Below are 15,695 nucleotides of genomic sequence, written 5' to 3'. Positions count from 1 at the left end.
GCGAAGGCTGCCCAGTCTGCTTGTTTAAAGCCCATCTGGCTAGACGTCCATGGGGGTGGGAGTGGGTGATTGAGGTTGAAGGGACCAAACAGCAAGGTCATCAGTCCCTTGTTTCAAAGGCGTTCCATTCGGACGGATTTACATCTCAGAAGAGCCATAACGATTAAAGATAAAAGGCTAAAAAAACGTAAAAGTGCAGTCGTGTTGTCAATGGTGAAAACAAAAGGAGGGGTGTCAGCAAGTGGGCAATCCCAAGACTATGCTAGGGGCAGGTAATATCCCGCCTCTGATGCAGTACAGGCAAGACCACCTGCTATTCAAATGCGTTCAGCCGCTAGAATGTAAATGTGCATATTGTAAAAGGAGACTAACCAAATCTAAAGCTATAAAAACAGTGTAAAAGGGAGAGCAAAGAGGATCTTGGCCAGGGAGGGGAGTCAGGAATCTCCAAACACAGCTTACAGTGGGAGACACCCCAACCCTCACCTCTGTGCCCCTACTCCAGAGGGAGATTAAAAACCTTAGAACTGAAAACAAAAACCACTTTCATGGAGGAAACTGGGAGATTAAAAACCTTAGAACTGAAAATAAAAACCACTTTCATGTAGGAAACTGAGAACCAGTTCAGCCATCTGGGAATCATTGGCCAATATTAAACGCAAAGTGCAGGGAAGTCTGTACTTAGTATGCACAGCCAAAAGAAGGGAGCATTCCACCTAAATGTGGGCTACCGACTGAAAGGCTCCACAACCACAAAGTGGGGGTGGCTCACTACGCAAAAGAAAACCATGGGTCAGCCAGGTATGGCCGATGCAGAGACGACACAGGGTGGTAGTCCTTTCGGGAGAGGCGGAAGGAAGAACACCATGGGACAGGTGTCACCATAATCGTACGAAGTTTATTAGACAGGGAGGTAGCCTCCCAAGAATCGGCCCATGATTGTGAGAAGTGGGATTTGATATGCAGCCGTAAATCCGCCGCACAGGAGGGGTTACATAGGGGGGGGGGGGGGGGTAAGTGACTGCTCCCCCAGCCAAACGATCAGCAAGCTCATTACCTGGGATACCCACATGGCCAGGGACCCAAAGGAAGTCAACAGAACAAGCAGCTTGGTGAAGATCAGCGAGACGGCCATGGATGGCCACGACCAAGGGATGGCGGGAAAAACACTGATCAATAGCCTGAAGGCCACTCATTGAGTCTGTATATAACAAAACGCGGTTGAGTTGGGACTGTTTAATAAAAATAAGGGCTCGGGAAATTGCCATCAATTCCGCAGTAAACACCCCACATGCAGTTGGCAGGAGATGATTTTCCATGCCAACAGAGGATGTGAAGGCGTATCCCACATGATCAGCAGATCTAGAGCCATCAGTGTAAAAATCAACAGCATCCCGAAACTCCCATAAAATTATGTGGAAAAAATAATGAACACCATCAGGGAATGGAATCTTTCAGACCTCGGCGGAGATCAATCCGAATCCGGGGCCAAGGAACTAACCAAGGGGGCGGGGGGTGGGGAGTGTTGGGGAGAGAACGTGGGAGACAGGACAAAGATGGGAGCTGAAAATCACGGTGAAGAGATGGAGCCCAACTGGTAAACCTGCCCGAGAGTGGGAATCAGGTGGGCGACGTCCTTGGTCTGGCAACAGGATACAATAGGAAGAATGAGTGGGACTGTAACGGACAGCGATTGCATAAGAAACCGGAAGCTGGAACCACCGAACAGAAAGAGGGGGCTCCCAGCTTCAACCAGGAGACCATCAACAGGGCTAGTAGGGAAGGCACTGGTGGCCAAACGGATACCACGATGGTGGACCAAATCCAGGATGCGCAGTGTGGAAGGAGCAGCTGACCCATAAACTTGACAACCATAGTCCAAGTGAGACAGCACTAAAGCCCGATAAAGGTGGAGAAGAGTGGAATGATCTGCACCCCAAGAGGTGTGGTTAAGGAAGTGAAGGACATTGAGTTTACAGAAACATCCTATCTTCAGAAGTCTGATATGAGGCAGCCAAGTGAGCTTGTTGTCGAAATGAATACCAAGGAAACGAAACTGTGGGACCACACGTAATCGTTGTGCATCGAGGCAGAGCTCTGGATCGGGGTGGACTGTAGTACGGTGACAGAAGTGGTCCACCCGCGATTTTAAAGTAGAGAATTGAAACCCGTGTGAGAGAGTCCATGCAGAGGCACGCCATATAGCACCCTGGAGCTGCCGCTCTACAGAAGCCATCGAATAGGAACTAACCCAAATGCAGAAATCATCCACTTACAGAGCAGGGGTGACCAAAGGACCGATGGAGGCCACAAGTCCATCTATAGCAATGAGGAAAAGTACACTCAATACGGAACCCTGTGTGATGCCATTCTCCTGGGTCCATGGAGAACTAAAAACAGTACCAACCCGGACCCTGAAAGACCGATGGAACAGGAACTGGCGGATAAAAATCGGGAGTGAGCCCCAAAGACCCCACTCATGAAGTGTAAGTAAGATATGATGGCGCCAAGCCGTGTCATAGGCCTTGCGAAGGTCGAAAAATTCTGCAATCAAATGGCGGCGCTGGGAAAAAGCCTGCCTAACTGCGGATTCCAAGCGAAGTAAATGATCGATCCGAGGCCGTCACTTTCGGAACCCACACTGGTAAGGGGACAATAGATCCCGAAATTCGAAGACCCAATTGAGCTGACGGGCTACCATCCATTCAAGTAACTTGCAAACTTCGTTTGTCAGACTAATTGGCCGATAACTTTCGACAAACAGGGGGTTCTTAACAGGCTTAAGGACAGGAACCACGATGCTATCCCTCCCTTGAGAAGGGAAGTCACCCTGGAGCCAAATACAGTTAAGCACCTGGAGAAGTTGTTGTCGTTGTGGAGCACTAAGATGTTGAAGCAACTGGCTACAAATGGCGTCTGGGCCAGGGGACGTATCAAGAGAAGAAGAAAGTGCAGAAAGAAGTTCCCAATCAGTAAAAGGTTCGTTGTAAGATTCTGACTGACAAGGGGTAAAACATAAGGCAGAAGCTTCGGCCCGCTGTTTCTGATGAAGGAAAGCATCTGGATAGGAGGTAGATGCTGATGCTGTTGCAAAATGGGTCGCAAGATGTTCCATGAGAATCAACGGGTCTGTGCAAAGGCCATCCAGGAGGTCAAAGCCCAGGAGGGTACACTGCCGATGGCAACCTTGGAGAGAGCAAATACCCATGACAGAGGGACAGTAGAACCGAGGGAAGAAACAAAGCGTTCCCAACACACACGTTTGCTCCATTTGATTAAGTAGCGAGCTTTGGCGCGAAGGAGTTTAAAAGTTAATAAGATTGACAGCGGATGGGTGCCTCTTAAGGTGTTGCAAAGCTCTATGGCGATCACTGATGGCAATGGCAATGGCCGTACTCCACCACGGGACTTGTTGGCGGCGAAATGGTCCAGATGAGCGTGGGATAGCAAGGCTAGCAGCGCGAACAATCGCATCAGACACGTCATGTAGGACGTCATCAATACAAACCGACAAAGAGGGAGAAAAAACGACCTGTGCAGTATATAGAGGCCAATCGGCGCGTTGGAAAGACCAACGAGGTAACCTGTCCATCGGGGAGTGGGAAGGGAGCGAGAGAATAAATGGGAAGTGGTCACTATCGCTAAGGTCGTCGTGTGGCGACCAGTGTAAGGAAGGGAGGAGGGAGGGAGAAGAAAGAGAAAAATCAATGGCAGGAAAGGTACCATGACGGGCACTGAAATAGGTAAGGGAGCCATCATTAAGAATGCACAAGTCGTGGTCTGCAAGAAACTGGTCTATGAGAAGACCCCAACTAGATGGAAATGCACTGCCCCACAAGGGATGATGAGCATTAAAATCCCTGAGAAGGAGGAAGTGAGGAGAAAGTTACTGCAGAAGGGCAGTTAAGGCAGCAGGTGTAAGAGTCCTGTCAGAAGAGAGATAAAGATTGCAAACTGTGACCCCAGAGTCCAGGTGGGGCCTAACAGCAACCGCTTCCAATGTAATTTGAAGAGGAATCTATGTTCTAGCAATGACCGTACGAGCAAACGTACAAACGACCCAACTTCGACAGAAAGCACAGAACCAACAGAGGGTCGGTGAGTGATCATTAGTAAAAAGTAAAATGAGATTCCTGTAGAACCACACAAGCTGCAGAGCAAAACGAAATAAAGATTTCAACTCCAGAAGGTGACGGTAATATCCATTACAATTCCACTGGATAACCACAGCATGATTATTCAAATGTGGGGTGAACAGGCTAAAGCCAGTCATGCCACTGGGTCACCATTCGTCACCGACATGGAGGGGGCGACATCCATGAACAGCAGGTCAGAGTTAGGTTGCAAAGGTGGGGACAGGACCTCTGGTGCCACGGCCGGCCCACAGGTGGGGTTCAGATTTTGGCTAACTTTACCTTTCTAGTATTATTCAATTATGTGACCGGATGCGCTTCCTGAGCCGGCCACTGTGGCCGAGAGGTTCTAGGCGCTTCAGTCTGGAACCGCGCTGCTGCTGCTACGGTCGCAGGTTCGAATCCTGCCTCGGGCATGGATGTGTGTTAGGGCATGGATGTTAGTTAGGTTTAAGCAGTTCTAAGTCTTGGGGACTGATGACCTCAGATGTTAAGTCCCATAGTGCTTAGAGCCCTTTGAACCATTTTTTGCGCTTCCTGACACAGTCGTGAAGATAACCTAGAGAATGCCGGTCGTCTTCGCCATCTGTCTGAGATTCGTGTAAACTCTCTTCTGCGTGTTATTGTATTAACTGTTTATCTATCGTGTTCTCTGAGGCCGCATTAGAACCAGCCCAGGATTTGCCTTAACGAGGACGGGAAACCACCTAGAAACCCAGTCAGGCTGGCCGGTTTACCAGCTCATGTTCGTTATACGGCGCGCCGAGCGCTCCGATCACTTCAGTGCCTCTCAAGCGTGCGCGCTGCGCGTTACTCTACAGTAAGGTAACAAAAGTCATGGGATACCTCATAATATCGTATCGGACCTCCTCTTGCCCAGTGTAGTGCAGCAACCAGATGTGGCATGGACTCAACAAGTCGTTGGAAGTGTGGTATTAACGTTCGATTCCACACTTGTTAGGGGTTGCAGTTATCGACCGCGGTCCGTACTGGTGTTGCTGGACCCGCAAGTCGAGACTAGCGCTGCTCCGCGGCTTGCAACAAGTCTCTAGCGTGCGCTCGGCCACTCTTGTTCGGGACGTCAAGTAGGAAAGTAGTATAGCCTTCAGCTGATAGGAAGCAACCTCTAACAAGGAGCTTAGTTAAAATATGGCCTATTTGATGCCTCTATAGCTCTCTGTTTGTAATTATATTCCTCCTGACTATGAAGACTCCTGTACCACCAGTTAAGTACAATATATTATTTTTTGCCAACGACTTCTAATTATTTTAGTCGTTGTAGACCCAGACCACGCAGCCAGCTCCTTATCGACTTCACTGACAAAACTGCTGTACACGGAAAGAAGAGATTTGTATGTTTCTATTTAGCATTAGCCACCAGTCATTCACACTGGCGACGATTCGTTCGTCGTCATCATAACAGGAAGTCCATTGCAGAAATACTGAGATCTGCTGTCTCTACAGCCGTCCTCAATTGCGAAAGTGTTGCCGGTGCAGGATTTTGTGCACAAACTAACCTCTCAATCGTATCCAATAAATGTTTGATCGGAATCATATCGGGAGATCTGAGTGGCGAAATCATTTGCTCGAATTGCCCAGAAAGTTCTTCACCAACTTCGAGCAACTGTAGCCAGGGGTATGGCGCATTGTTACCCTTGGAAATTCCATCATTGTTTGGGAACAAGTAGTCGAAAATGACCATTTAGAGTCAATGATCGTTTCAGCTGGACCAGAGGAGCCCGTCCACTCCATGTAAATACAGACGACACTATTTAGCAGTCACCACCAGCTTGCACAGTGCGTTGTTGACAACTCGGGTTCATGGCTTCTTGGAGTCGAATCCTACCATCAACTCTTATTAAGTGAAATCGCGACTGATCTAACCAGGCCATGGTTTTCCAGTCGTCTGGGGCCCAACCGTTAAGGTCACGAGCCCAGGAGAGGCGCTGCAGGCGATATAATACTGTTAGCAAAGGCACTCGCGTCGGTCGTCTACTGCCTGAGCCCATTAACGCCAAATTTCGGCACACTGCCCTGACGATTACGTTCGTCGTACGTCTCACATTGATTTCTGCGGTTATTTCACTCAGTGCTGCTTGTCTGTTAGCACTGACAACTCCACGCAAACGCCGCTGCTCTTCGTTGTTAAATGAAGGCTGTCGGCCACAGCCTTGTCCGTGGTGAGAGGAAATGCATGAAATTTGGTATTCTCGACGCACTCTTGACACTGAATCTCTGAATATTGGATTCTCTAACGATTTTCAAAATGGAATGTCTCATGCGTCTAGCTCGAACTACTATTCCGTGTTCAAAGTCTGCTAATTCCCGTCGTGCGGTGATGATCACGTTGGACGTCTTTTCACATGAATCAACTGACTACAAATGACAGCTCCGCCAATGTACTGTCCTTTTATACCTTGTGTAAGCGATGCTACCACCATCTGTATATGCCCACATCGCTATCCAATGACTTTTGTCACCTCAGTGTATACGAGCAGCTCGATTCATAACTTGCCGTAGCATACGAATCAGTTGTAAAAATGACTCCAAAGTAGTAGAAGTGTTTGCTTCCGCAGAAAAGCTAGGTACTGACTCTGTGGAATTTGGAATGAAAAAAAAATGGATATAACGAAAGGTTTTGAATTTCCGATGTTTTCGCTGTCTACAATCTTGACCTGAAAGATAAGTTTGTTTGAAAGTATCATGGGGGGGGGGGGGAGGGGGCGGAGCGGGGGGGGGGGGGGGTGAACCCGACGAGGTGAGTTGGCACCTCTTGAAATGCTTTAGTTAACGTACAGAACGAAACAGGTCTGTCGCAGGTTATATCCTTAAAAAGAACAGAAGTCGTTCGCTGTTAGTCTGGTATTTAAGGACTTGCCGCAAGCAAGGAGAGGCTTACTAAATTAAAAAAAAAGACGTGACTACAATTTTAAAAACATTTGTGGAGAAAATGCGATCACTGACGAAACATTTGCTAAGCACGGAAAAATAGATGGAATTTAAGTTTTCTTGTGTATTCTCGAAAATTTTTGTGTGCCTTCCGTTTGAAACACAAGTATAAATAAAAAATATTAAAACTAGTGAACAATAAACAATAGCTGTTACTTCCTGCTTCCTTTTGCAAAGAAATACGTATGTTGTTGAAAATACAATACCATTTTTTTACCTATACTTTTATTTCGAGTTTTACCTGACCCCACGTTGATCAATCAAACTCGTATTAAATCGAACTGTCAGTTATTCGAACTTTCTGTTATGTCCCTTGCACTCTGACTAATTGCGAGTCGAATGTATATCTTTTTTAGGGTTCTGTACCTCAAACGGTGAAACTAGAACCCTTGCAAGATCACTTTTTTTCCATCTATCTGTCTGTCTGTCTGTAAGACTGTTAAAAACTCGTTTTCTCAGGACCAAATAGACGTACCAAGTTGAAACTTATGTCATATATACGTTCCTTTGACGATGTAAAAAATTGAAGCTTCTAAGACAATGCAATGTCACATATTTTGATACTCGAAAATTCACTCATCAAAACCTGTGGGGTACTTACCCTTGATCTAGTATCATGAAATTTGGCAAGAAGCAAAATTTCACAGGAAAATTCAGAAAATTTTTAATTTGTAATTATATCATACAGAAAAATATTTCTTTCCTCATTTGTTATCTGATTTCAAACTTACAATTCAAACATTCTCGAAAGTCTTAGAATTTTTAGGACCGTCCAGTACGAATGTCGATAACAGACAAATATTTCGAGATTCTTGATTCCCAGGATGAACTGTCTAGGGACGTAATTAAGTTTGAACAGAACCAACAGGGCGCGAGTCCTACTCGCTCCTGGCCAATTTTTTTTCTTTACCTAATTTCGAACAAACGTTAGTCGTAAATACTGAAACAACAGCTGCAGCGGCTCAGGTCAAATATCACGGAGTAAAGCGACTGAAAAGCTAATTTCAGAGTTTTACCAGAAACCTCGAGACAACAGCGGCTGGCGAGAAAAACTTCCCCCCATCCAAAACATGTGGCCAGATGATAGTGTCTTGGGCGTCTGGCAGCGGCACGGTTTACATTAGCGGTAGGCGCATCTCTTGCTCCCAACAAATGGAGGGAGTGAATGCTGGATGCGCTAGGGGGGCACACACAGCCACACAAGTGTGCAGCGCTCGCCGCTCAACTTCCGCCCGTCACAGAACTCTGCCTCTGTGCTCGCTTTGTTTTCAAACTGTAGCGCTGGATAGCACCTCGGGCTATTTCTGCTTATCTCTTCATACACCCCAGCGGCATTTGGGTATTACCTGATCGAGTATCCTGTTTCTACTTAATTAGACACTGTTTTAATTGCATGAGCGAGGCAGCTCAGTGCTTAAGATGTATCGTAAAAGACAGTGTGCGGCTCAAATTCCCGTCTGAGCAACCTGAATTACATGCTCTGTCGTTTCCTAAATTATTACATGTTCGTTCAAAAAGGCCACTGTCAATTCCTTCTCCGAAATCTTCCCTAGTGATGTAATCCTTCTCGATTTCGGTGTTAACATAGGACGCACACGAAGTTCAAATGGCTCTGAGCACTATGGGACTTAACATCTAAGGCCATCAGTCCCCTAGGACTTAGAACTACTTAAACCTAACTAACCTAAGGACATCACACACATCCATGCCTGAGGCAGGATTCGAACCTGCGACCGTAGCGGTCGCGTGGTTTCAGACTGAAGCGCCTAGAACCTCTCGGCCACACAGGCCGGCATACACGAAGCCACGAATGCGAAAAGTTTTGGGCAGGTACATCTTTTCATTAGACCGATATAGCCCGCATCTCGTGGTCGTGCGGTAGCGTTCTCGCTTCCCACGCCCGGGTTCCCGGGTTCGATTCCCGGCGGGGTCAGGGATTTTCTCTGCCTCGTGATGGCTGGGTGTTGTGTGCTGTCCTTAGGTTAGTTAGGTTTAAGTAGTTCTAAGTTCTAGGGGACTGATGACCATAGATGTTAAGTCCCATAGTGCTCAGAGCCATTTTTAGACCGATAGAGTGTCTTTGGCTTTATGGGAGAAATTGGTTTGTTACCAGAATAACGTTGTTAGCATTGTTCAATATCTCTGCATAAATTACACTGACTAAAACTTAAAACTGAGCAAGCTTTAATATAAGACACTGGACTCGCATTCGGAGGACGGCGATTGAAATCCGGGTCCAGACATCCAAACTTAGGTTTTCCGTGATTTCCCTTGACCACATAAGGTTCCTTTGACACAGCACGATCGATTTCCTTCCTCATCCTTAGCCAATCCGAGCTTGTGCTCCGTCTCTAATGACCTACTTTTCGACGGGGCGTAAAACCACAATATTCCATTTCCTTAAAAAAAATTATAAATTTGTGGTAAGATCTTACGGGATCAAACTTTTCCTTAAAGTTCGAGCGCTTGTTCAGTTCATTTTTGTTCAAGATTAAGAATTAGACAGTAGAACTTCGCATACACTCCACGAAGACAAAGTTTTCCTTGAGCACCAGACAGAAAAACGTGTTATGCAATGCAATGAGTGCAAAGACGCGGCCTTGAAGTGTCAACACCACATTCGGACTAAAATGGAGGGAAGGCGTATTAGGATTTAATGTCCTGTCGACGACGAGGTCATTAGAGACGGATTACAAGCTCATATTGGTACGGATGAGGAAAGAAATGTCTCGTGTTCTTTTCAGAGTTGCTATCCAGACATTTGCGTATTGACGGTTTGAAGAGAATTTGAATCCTGGCTCTCGAGGATTCTAATTCTGTGTCTTAACCAAATATCTTATCAAATTATGCAATCAATTGCAGAGAACAGTCGATGTTGCAGTTTTAATTTTCTTTATTGCTTGATGACTAGTTTCGAGCCTAAGCTCATTTTTAAATCACCCAGTTAGCTATGCAATAACATCTCTTACGACACCACATGACTTTATTCCAATTAAACACTTCTTGGCCGTCAGCTTTGGCCGAGCGGCTCTAGGCGCTTCAGTCCGGAACCGCGCTGCTGCTACGGCCGCATGTTCGAATACTGCCTCGGGCGTGGATGTGTGTGATGTCCTTAGGTTAGTTCTTCTTGTAAATTAGTGCAAAGCTAAACTTCATTCACCTAATTAGTTACGTGAGTGAAGTTTAGCCCCGCACTAATTTACACGAAGAGTTTAACAGGAATTGATAGTCGTGTAACTGCAGTAGTGGATGTTATTGCATCGCTTCGGGGATGATTTAATAACGAGCTTACGCTCGAAACTAGTAATCAAGTAATAAAGACAATTAACTGTGTGACTTAGTTCCCTGCAATTTACTGCATAGTTTGGTAAACCACACAGTTGCTGACGTCATGTCTTACAGAATTCTGGAAATTAGTAATTACTTTATCATGTTGGGTACATTCCGAAGACATGGCTTCCTGCATTACTTCGATTGCCTAAAAAGGTATCTGCTTTTACATACAGTGTCAATCGCTGGATGTAATGTGGTGAAAATTTTAGTGCCAACAGTGTTCGACTAAAATTTATTAAATGTACTATGTGGTCGTAGATATATGGGGGCCAGGGAAATGTAAAACCAACACCTGCCTCAAAGGGAGCATGGAGTGGTTCCATTCTAAAGTAATCACCACACGCGTTAAGTTATTTACCCAACTGGGAGACGAAACTATCAGTTCACGGTTCGTATAACGGGGTCGGCCGCCGACGGATCCACAACCGCACCCTCTCCTGCGCTTCCTCGTCCGACTGGAACCGACGCCCATGCATGTCTTTCTTCAGGTGAAAATGACACGGCGAAAGACCCGGGCTGTACGGGGATATTACAGTGTTTCTCAACTAAATCGCTGAGCGTAGCCTTCGTCCGATTACTATTGTGGTGGCGGGCGTTATCGTGCAACAGGAAGATTCCGTCCGACAGCATTCCTGGGGGTTTTGATTGTATGGCGCGTTGCAGTTTCTGCAAAGTGTCTCCATAGTGCTGCGCTCTGTTGTGATTGCACGATAAGGCCCGCTCCCACACTGCCAATCGGACGAAGGTTACGCTTCAGCGATTTTGTTGGGAAACACTGAAACATCCTCCGTACAGCCCGGATCGTTCATTGTGTGATTTTCAAATCTTTGGTTACCTGAAGAAAGACATGTGTGGACGTCGGTTTCAGTATACATCTACATCTACATCCATAGTCCGCAAGCCACCTGACGGTGTGTGGCGGAGGGAAAGTACCGATAGAGGTACTCAACCTCTATCGGTTCTCCCTTCTATTCCAGTCTCGTATTGTTCGTGAAAAGAAAGATTGTCGGTATGCCTCTGTGTGGGCTCTAATCTCTCTGATTTTATCCTCATGGTCTCTTCGCGAGATATACGTAGGAGGGAGCAATATACTGCTTGACTCCTTGGGGAAGGTATGTTCTCGAAACCTCAACAAAAACCCGTACCGAGCTACTGAGCGTCTCGTCTCTCCTGCAGTCTTCCACTGGAGTTTATCTATCATCGCCGTAACGCTTTCGCGATTACTACATGATCCTGTAACGAAGCGCGCTGCTCTCCGTTGGATCTTCTCTATCTCTTCTATCAACCCTATCTGGTACGGATCCCACACTGGTGAGCAATATTCAAGCAGCGGCCGAACAAATGTACTGTAACCTACTTCCTTTGTTTTCGGATTGCATTTCCTTAGTATTCTTCCAATGAATCTCAGTCTGGCATCTGCTTTACCGACAATCAACTTTGTATGATCATTCCATTTTAAATCAGTCCTAATGCGTACTCCCAGATAATTTATGGAATTAACTGCTTCCAGTTGCTGACCTGCTACATTGTAGCTAAATGATAAAGGATCTTTCTTTCTATGTATTCGCAGCACATTACACTTATCTACACTGAGATTCAGTTGCCATTGCCTGAACTATGCGTCAATTCATTGTAGATCCTTCTGCATTTCAGTACAATTTTCCATTGTTACAACCTCTCGATATTCCACAGCATCATCCGCAAAAAGCCTCAGTGAACTTCCGATGTTATCCACAAGGTCATTTATGTATATTGTGAATAGCAACGTTCCTACGACACTCACCTGCGGCACACCCGAAATCACTCTCACTTCGGAAGACTTCCCTCCATTGAGAATGACATGTTGCTTTCTGTTATCTAGGAACTCTTCAATCCAATCACACAATTGGTCTGATAGTTCATAAGTCCCACGAGGAAGTGCAAGAGTGGGAGTGGTTGTAAATCCGTCAGTGGCCGACCGCTTTCTATGAAACTTATCGTCTCGTTCCCCACTGTGATTATTGCCTTAATGTGTGTGGTGATTACTTTTGAATGAACCATTCCTTGCTCCCGTTGTGGCTGGTGTTCGGTTTCCATTTGACTACCCCTCATACTATAATTATCGGAAGCCAGTACAGCAGATACGACAACGCCATCCACCACACGGAACACGAGGATGAGTTCCACAGCAATAATAGGACACCCAGCTAACGCAAGAGACAAAATTGCCGTTCAGTGGATATCATTGACTTTTTTTCATGATTAGATGGTGTTTTGTCATTTGTGTGTAAGTCTGTGTGTAAAAGACGTAAGGCAAGGCATCCTAGCTGTTTCTTATTTCGTAGTTGAAGTCGAAACGTGACAGAGCGGACATGCCTGTTCAACACATTTTGAAATCCAGAACCGCTGAGTGCTAAAATGGTTGTGACAAAGTCGCAAATCTTCGATTGCTACCTCACCAAAGAACACAGAAATGCAATGCACCAGTGTACCATGATTTTGAACAAGTGAGTTGCAAAACTGGATCCTTTGGCTGGGAAGCTTCTCATAACTTATATCATACTGGAAAACTGCAGAACTAGTTCATACATTGTATGGAGTTGTACTACAAGACCGAGGAATATGGGAAAGACGTATGGTGTAGTGATGATACCACTTCAAGTAAGAATGCCTGTTTGATGAAGATACACTCTAAGATAATACAGAATACGATACACCACGAAGAAAGTATCCGAATGGCATGAAAATCGCTAGGTGTGATGCACATCTATAGACAAACAAAAGATTACAATTTCATAGAAATAGGATGATTTATTCAGGAGAAAGAGCTTCACAGGTGGAGCAAGTCAATAACACATTGATCCTCCTCGGCCCCTATGCAAGCAGTTATTCGGATTGGCACTGACAGAGTTGTTGGATGTCCTACTGAGGACTATCGTGCCAAATTCTGTCCAGTTAGCACGTTAGACCGCCAAAATTCCGAAGTGGTTGGTGGGCCCTGCCCACAATGCTCCAAATGTTCACAATTCTCAAGAGATTTGGCGACATTGCTGATCAAGGTAGGTTGACAAGCTCGAAGACAAGCAGCAGAAAATCGCGCTGTGTACAGGCTGGTATTATCTTGCTGAAATGTAGGCCCAGGATGACTTGCCATGAAGGGCCACTTTGCTGTAAGGGTACCGCAGGTGACAACCAAAGGGGCTCTGCTGTGAAATGAAATAGCACCTCAGATGATCGCTCCTGGTTGTCGGGCCATATGGCAGGCGACAGTCTGATAGGTATCCCACCAGTCTCTGGGGCGTCTCCAGACAGGTCTTAGCTGGTCATCGGGGCACGGAATGTCATTGACTGGAGCAGAATTGTCTTCACTGACGAGTCCCGCTTCGAACGGAACCCCAATGGTCAGCGAAGACATACCTGGAGACGGCCCAGACATTGGTGGGTTACCAACTAGACCGTTGCCCGTCTTATGGCCTGACAACCAGGAGTGATGGTCTGTGGTGCCATTTCCTTTAACAGTGTCTTTGGTTGTCATCCGCGGCCCTCTTACAGGACAGCAGTATGTGGACGATATTCTACGTCCCGTTTTGTTGCCCTTCATGGCAAGCCTTCATGGACCTACCCTTCAGCAAAGTAATGCCCGCCTACACACGGCAAGAGTTTCTATTGCTTTTCTTCGTGCTTGCCAAAACCTAACTTTGCCAGCAAGGTTACCACATCTCTCCCCTATTGAGAACGTTTGGAACATTATGGGCACCGCCTTCCAACCAGCTCGGGATTTTGACGATCTAACGCGCCAAGTGGGCAGAATTTGGCACGATATCCCTGAGGAGGACAGCCTAGAGGTCTGTCAATCGATGTCAATCAGAACAACTGCTTGCATAAGAGTCAGAAGAGGAACAACACGCTCAATATGTGAAGCGCTTCCCCTTGAATAAATCATCCATTTTTTCTCAAATTGCAGTCATTTGTTTGCCTGTATATGTACATCACATCTACCGATTTCCGTCCCCGAACGGATTATATTACAAGAAAATTACTGGTTACAAACTGGTCACCTCAGAATCACTATTTGAGCTCCTCTTCATTTTAATAAGGAATTTCAGATCTTTGCAGTTCCATATTATTCTTGGTGCTCACACAACTGCGATGATAAGAAGCTCAAATAACGGCAGATGCCATTGAAAACTTCATTAGTCGCCATTATATTGGACTCCTGGCCCAATGTCGACTGCAGCTCTGGTTTCTCTCTTGCAACGTCACAGCCAATCTGGGACGTAATAATACGACTTACCATTTTATCACCCAGTATTCTGTGGTTACTGATTAAAATCAATCTTTCTCATTTGCTGCCCCACGTCGCACAACGTTCTATCGTTGTGAAGGTCTGGAGATTACGATCCCCGAGATAAACATCGACGTCCACCTCCATCAAGCCCAATAAAAGTAACTCAAAGCTGCGTAGCTTGCACGTTTTCCAAAGTCAGAAATTAGATCTGTGATTTCAAGACCAGAAAAGCAACAATGAGTGCTGTAAAACATACATTCTAAAATTCACATATGGTTAATATTGGAAAATTTGTTACGAAACTATTCTGCTCGGAGCCAGTTTGCATAGGTAGCAGGTTCTGAAATGTTTACTACTTTATTCCTAGTAGCTACAAATTCACATACATTGTTTCTTCGATAAACGCAAAAAACTGCTCCAGAAAGAAATGAGAAAAATAAGTTTTCTGTCATAAAACAAAACGTTTTCCGCAGTGTGTGCTCACCAAGGTCTAAACATTATTTCCTCGGTGTACATCGTGTCATTAAACTGCGAAAGGCGCCTCAGAGACTACAGGCAATAACATAGAAATTCTCGAAGAATACCCGTCAGAGAAACCACCCACTTAAGTGAGCTAGAGCGTGGAGCAATAAGCGATGCGTTGTCTCGCACTGGGCTCGTTGAGGAGGAGCGAGAGAGGTGATGCGGGCGCGGAAATAGCCTTCAATTGGGCGTTTCCGACGCGCTGAGTGTGACTGGTCTACTCACCTGGGCTGCTGCTGCGGCGGCGGCGGGGACGGCGGCTGCGTCAGTGTGGCCGTGTCGCTGCTCGCCGACTGCCCCTCGCCGGGCTGCCGACGTCACCCCCGGAGGCCGCGCATGCGCCCTCGCGCGGACTCCTGCTCCCTGCTGCTGCTCCCCAGCCACCGCCTCGCAACCCCTCTCCGAAAACAATCCGCTGTAGCTCAAACAAGCCGTCTGGCAAGCTGTAACACAACCGGCCGACGAAGCGAGGAGCCAGTTTCGATAATCTT

At 46.3% G+C, this 15,695-nt stretch overlaps 1 protein-coding gene across 1 annotated transcript in view; it reads right to left on the bottom strand.

The window, feature by feature from the left end:
* The window catches only part of LOC126471588 (protein shisa-like-2B), a 343,291-nt gene extending 327,804 nt beyond the window's left edge, over positions 1 to 15,487 (bottom strand). Inside the window, exon 1 of the mRNA XM_050099824.1 lies at positions 15,430 to 15,487. The gene's annotated coding sequence lies outside the window, so the exon portion shown is untranslated. The remainder of the gene's footprint in view (positions 1 to 15,429) is intronic.
* Positions 15,488 to 15,695: the final 208 nt, after the last annotated feature.

Source organism: Schistocerca serialis, chromosome 3 (assembly GCF_023864345.2).
Source record: "Schistocerca serialis cubense isolate TAMUIC-IGC-003099 chromosome 3, iqSchSeri2.2, whole genome shotgun sequence".
NCBI classification, from domain to species: domain Eukaryota; kingdom Metazoa; phylum Arthropoda; class Insecta; order Orthoptera; family Acrididae; genus Schistocerca; species Schistocerca serialis.
This window is presented reverse-complemented; position numbering and strand designations above follow the sequence as displayed.